This window comes from Martes martes, assembly GCF_963455335.1.
Source record: "Martes martes genome assembly, chromosome: 6".
NCBI lineage: Eukaryota > Metazoa > Chordata > Mammalia > Carnivora > Mustelidae > Martes > Martes martes.
Window position 1 is genome coordinate 18,629,488 of NC_137893.1, and position 6,000 is coordinate 18,635,487.

Consider the following 6,000-nt stretch of genomic DNA (forward strand, 5'->3'; position numbering starts at 1 on the left):
TTACAAATATACATATACAATGTATGTGTATATTACAAATATACATATTTGTATTTATACAAATTTGTATTTATATAAATTTACACAAATGTATACATATTTGTAATATATATTTGTATAGTACAAAGATATATTAATAAAACTATATATATACAAATATATATTTGTAAAAATGTATAATAACAAATCTCTTCATACAATTTTAGCATAATTATCTTTTTTAAGAACGTTATTTACATTAACATTTAATGAGTTTATTATTTTTAAGTGAATATTTTCTTAAATCTCAGTTTTGATTCCTAATCTGGTAAATAGTGATATATGTAATATGCATAAACAAAATTATCTGAGACCACAAAGTTTAATAATTGTTAACATAAACCATTAAGGCTGGCGTGGGGTAAGCTATTCAAATCTGAAAGAGAGCTAAAATAATCATTCTTTAGCCACTAGAGGGAGCTTTTATTTTATATAAATGTATAGTCTGTAGGCATTAAAATTTTACATGAAAAATAAATGCAAAAATTCTAGAATTGCAGCACTTAATATATACAACACAAAGCTTAGCGAGAAACCCCAGTTTTTGTGCTTTATTTCTACAGTAGCTCCTTCAACAAAGTGGAAGGATTTTTTTTTCTATAGCCATAAGTTTTTCTATGCTGAGTATGCTTGAGAAAATTATGTTTACATTAAAGCAGACATTTAAGAAAACATCATGAAGTCTTAGTATATGATACCATATGGTTAGAAGTCATTAATTTCTTTCCTCTTTCTAACTACTTCCTTATAAATAGCAGGAGTCGATGTGGCGCTTTCTTCTCACTGACCTTTGAGTAATTGCTAGTTGAGTGTAGGTCAGTCAGAAATACTCCTGACATATTGTATTTCTCTCAGAGACATTTATATCAGTTACAGGGAAATGACGATGCATATGGAAGCAATGACTAAGTTCTGAATGATTTATTTCTTCTCTCCTCTGGGGTTCACATAGAATCATACTGCAATTGCACAGTCATTCCTGTGGTGTTATGAACTCTCCTTCAATGACATCTATTTTTTACAATAATATTTATTATTTTTCTTTGTCTTCCCAAAGTCTCAATATGGAGAACCATATCCTAATTCTTAAGATATGGGTACAGGCATAACAAAAACCTGCTGGATGACTTTGTCGGTATTTTAGAAATAATTGCATGCAATATTGCTTGTATTTAATAAATAATTTTCAGTGCTCAGTGGTATGGTATAACTGAAGCTAGGTACATCCACATTTGCAGCAGCTGTGGTCTTCCAGATTCCCTGAAATTTTTTTTCAGGTAAGGTATGATGTGCCCTGATACGGACAAAGGTGACGAAGTCCCTTGCAAGAAAAATTATTTTCATTGAGTACTTTTTTCTCCTTACAGAATGTCTTCATGTGTTCATTCAAGCCAGTGGTTCTTAATATGTTGAGGTTTTTAGGAAAAGAAAAAAGAACAGAAAGAAAGAAAACTTTTAAAATCAGGTGAATGCTATGATCCCTCTGCCCCCCAAAATATGCAATCACAAAATGCTAATTTTTTGCATATAATCTTGAAGGTTTTTAGATCTCCCAAAGTCCACAAGAAACCCCAGCTAAGAATTCTTGTTTAAATCAATAGAAAATCAGGGGCACCTGGGTAGCTCAGTCATTAAGCATCTGCCTTCTGCTCAGGTTATGATCCTAGGGTCCTGGGACTGAGCCCCACATTGGGCTCCCTGGTCAGCAGGAACCCTGCTTCTCCCTCTCCCTCTTCCTATGCTTGTGTTCCCTTTCTCGCTCACTCGCGCTCTCTCTCTCTCTCTCTGTCAAATAAATAAATAAAATCTTTAAAAAAAAATCAGTAGAAAATCAGCGAATATAGAATGTGATTGGTTTTATTTGTTTTGAGCGGGGAGGACAAGTATCTGGGACTAATAAGCATTAATCATCTTATTTATGTTGGAATCACTAAAAAGATCTTTGGATAGCCTGAAATACTTTTAGTAAAGTCTTCATAACTTATCTCTATTAAAAATGTTACAAAAGCTAGAGCTGAAAGCTGTTAAGACACCTGGTAACTCCACAATGTAGAAGGCCCACTCTGAGTTTTTTTCACAGATTTAAGAAAGTGACATTTTTAGAAAAGCCAAATTGAGTCAATCTTGGTTTTAACAACTTAAACTTTTCTGAGTGATTTAGAGCACACAGTTTCCAGGAACTAAATTGGTCTCGAGAATTAATCAGGAATAAACTATACAAGTTTTAAGTTATATAAAGTATACTTATATAAAATAAGCTTAGAACATTTTAAATACAGGCAAACCTAAATAGTAACATTAAAGTTCTTAATCCATATTCTCTCCACAGCATTTTCACTTAGTTGAGAAAGGATTGGCATAATATATTGAAACTGTGAATAATGAAGACATAAATGATAACACTAGGAGATAAAGGATCAAAGATGCCCCCTAAGGATCCTATAAGAATGAAAAAGATGAGAAAGAAGAGTAGAAAATAACTTTTGTTCAGTAATTCCTGGCAGGTGTTGATAGTAGAAGCTTACTCAGAAAATGGAATACTTATTTTTCTTTCAAGAAAACAGACCCCTAATTTCTGCTCCCTGAACTTTTTATAAGGAATTTTCATTGTTCTTCATAGCTTTCTGGATGCCTTCACTTCTTTTAACCTTGTATCTCTATATCTGAATTATTGCCATTGGTTTCATTAAGTAGCTGATGATTGATAGTTTAATTTTGTTTATATACATGGATATAGCTATAGTAAGGAAATGCAACTAGGTGAATTCTATCATTAATAAATTTAAGCATGACTTTCCCTTAGTATTTCACATGTGCTGCTATGTTCCAGTGATCATGAAATCATTTTCTATGGCTTTCAGCAACTCGAGGTGATTGTTACCTTGATTCTGCTTTTTGAAGGTCATATTGATTGAAATAAGTCATTTTTCTGTCTCTGTCATGACTAGTTGGTCCTAACAAATGTATTTAGGGGGATCTAGGGTCATCACACAAAACTAAAGCATACCTCCTTTATACCTAAGGTTTGTAGGCTGCCATTTGGCAAGAATAATTTAACAACTTCCTGAGTAACTTCAAATATTTGCAAATCTTGGAGAGAAGAACGGCAGACAGTATGATTTGCAGCTTGGAGAGCAAGTGTAGTGAGTCATCAATGATGTTCAAAGCCAACAAAGATCTGATGAATGCATGCTGTGGTTTTAACATTGGAAATCAACGGTCAATTATCCAAAAGGCTATTTTTTCCTTAAAAAGCCTCTTTTAAGCCCTTGGTTGCCCTTCCATTCTTCTAAAGTTGGCAGGCATATTTAAGTGGTGATGATGAGCGGATAGTGGTGCATAGCAGGGCTGTGTCATGGTCGTGGGAGACCAATCCTTTTCTGTCAGAGAAACTGGTAAAATAGCCAAGGGCTCTGCCCTATGTCCAGGTTCAGGGGAGGGATGATGAGAGCTAAGGAGAGTATCAGTGTCACCAAAATTGAGTTCAGGTCAAGGATCCAGCCCCAGGTAGAGAAATATCTTTAGGTATCCTGAAGCAACCTTTAGTAAAGGCCAAAGTAAAGGTTTCTTAGGAAACCAAAGATTTAACCATATTTGGGAAAGAGTGTGGGGTCAGGAGCCATGGTGCTGAGAAAACAGGGAGAAAATTATGGCTTATTTGGGATATAGATGCCTTAAATGTACTCTAGTATCCAGGACACTGAGGCTGAATGCAGACCTTATTTGCTGCTGGCAATGGGGCTTCTCAAAGTATGTATGCCTCGTTTGGCATTTACTCAGGTGAGCCGGGACTACAGATTTTTGACAGTGGCTCTGTGACTGAGAAGACAAGGACCTCTTTTACCTAGGACACTTTAGCTTCCCAAGGGATGCTAGTGTGTTCTGTGCCTGATCTTTAGAAATCAGTTAACTTCTCATGGAAAAACAACAAAGATGTCAAGACGGTTTATACTTACGCACATTATGCTAAAAATGAACTTACTAACAGATACAACTTTTTTTTTTGCAGAATCAACTCTTGAAGAAACCTGCTCATTATTTTTTAAAAACAACTTTCCCGAGATAGCATTGCTCTATCATAAAATCCGTCCATTTGAAGTGTCAGTTTAAGTGGTTTTTAGTATATTCACAGTGCTCTGTACCCATTAAAGTCAATCCCATCTGCCTTTCCCTAACCCACCAGCCCGAGGCAACTACTAATCTATTTTCTGTCTATATAGATTTGTCTGTTCTGGACGTTTCATACAAATGGAAGCATGTAATATGTGGTCTTTTATGACTAGCTTCTTTCACTCAGCATAATGTTTCAAAGTTCATCCGTGTGGTAGCACATACCCACATTTCATTCGTTTTTACTGCTGAATAATATTCTGTTGTATAAATATACCATTTTATTTATACATTCATCAGTTTATTGGTATTAGGGTGGTTTCCACTTTCTGACTATTATGACTATCATCTCTGTGAATGTTCATGTACAGGTTTGTGTATGGGCATGTGTTTTCTCTTGGGTACATACTTAGGAATGGAATTGTCATATAGTAACTCTGTGTTTAATGTTTTAGGGTATTGCTAAATTGTTTTCCAAAGTAACTGTGCCATTTTATAATCCCACTGGTAACATATGAGGTCACCAATTTCTATACAGCCTTGCTAACAGTTGTCCTCTGTCTTTTTTGTTTTTGGCCATCCTACTGAGGATAAAGTAGTATCTCATGGTTTTGAATTGCATTTTTTAAATTAAAAATGATATTGGGCATCTTTTCATATGCTTTTTGGCCACTTATAGGTCTTTTTGGAGAAACATCTTTTCAAATCCTTAGACCATTTTTAAATCAGGGTATTTTTTATTATAATTTATTGTATACTTCTATTGTACTTTAAGCTGGTTTTCATATACTCTGATGCAAGTTCCTTTTTCAGATAATGATTTGCTTATTTTTTTCTGTGAGTTGTAGTTTTACTCTCTTGATGATGTTCTTTGAAACGCAATATAGTTTTTAATTCTGATTAAGTCCAATGTATCTGTTTTTTTCTTTTAAATCACTTGTGCTTTTGGCAGCATACCTCAGAAACTACTGCCTAAAGCTACTGGTTATTTCTGTGTATTAAGACATTTTATATATTAACCCTTAGATTTTTAGCCTTGCATTATTTTACATTTTGCCACATGGTTAGCTATCATTACCAGGAGGTAAGGACCATTTTTCTGTTGTCGGGTCATGGGAGTGGGAACAATATTCAGGAAGTGCATTTTTTTAGTGATCAGTTACTTCCTAGTGGTCACTAGCACTGAACTTGGGAAAGAACAGGGAAAAGCACAAAACATGTATTTTTTTCCTTGCCCCATTTAGAAATGTTAGTAGGCAGAATATGTTTCTCATCACTCTTGATAGATTTTAACTAATACTGAATACCTTGAATGACCACAAAATATGTTATTACCAGAAAATTCAGCCATATCCCCCCAAATCAGGTTGTTGGATACTATTATCTTGTAGGGGACAAGACTGTGTCCTCTGGGGTCACACTTCAAGGGTGAATCCTGAGTCTCTTACTTATTAGCTGTGTGAGTTTGGACGAGTTATAGCATGGTGTTTGAATTCTCATCCATAGAGTAGTCATGACAATAGCTTCTACCTTGTAGACTTATGAGGACTAAATGAGATACAGGTTAACCAATTTGAACAGTGTCTGACATGTAATCTGTGCCCATTAGTGTTAAGTGGCAGTGATGATGTTACAGAATTGGTGTATCTGTGAAAAATTGACCAGAACAAATTCCGATGCATCCTCTGTACTGCTGTTGAAATATTTCAGACAGAATGAAATATAACCTGAAAATATGAACAGCACTAGGTGTGCACAGCTAAAACAGAATGTAATGCTCACTCATCTATTTTCTGTGTTTTTTAAAGAGTTTTTTGTCTTATGAGAATAAATTATATCTTCTAATAGTAA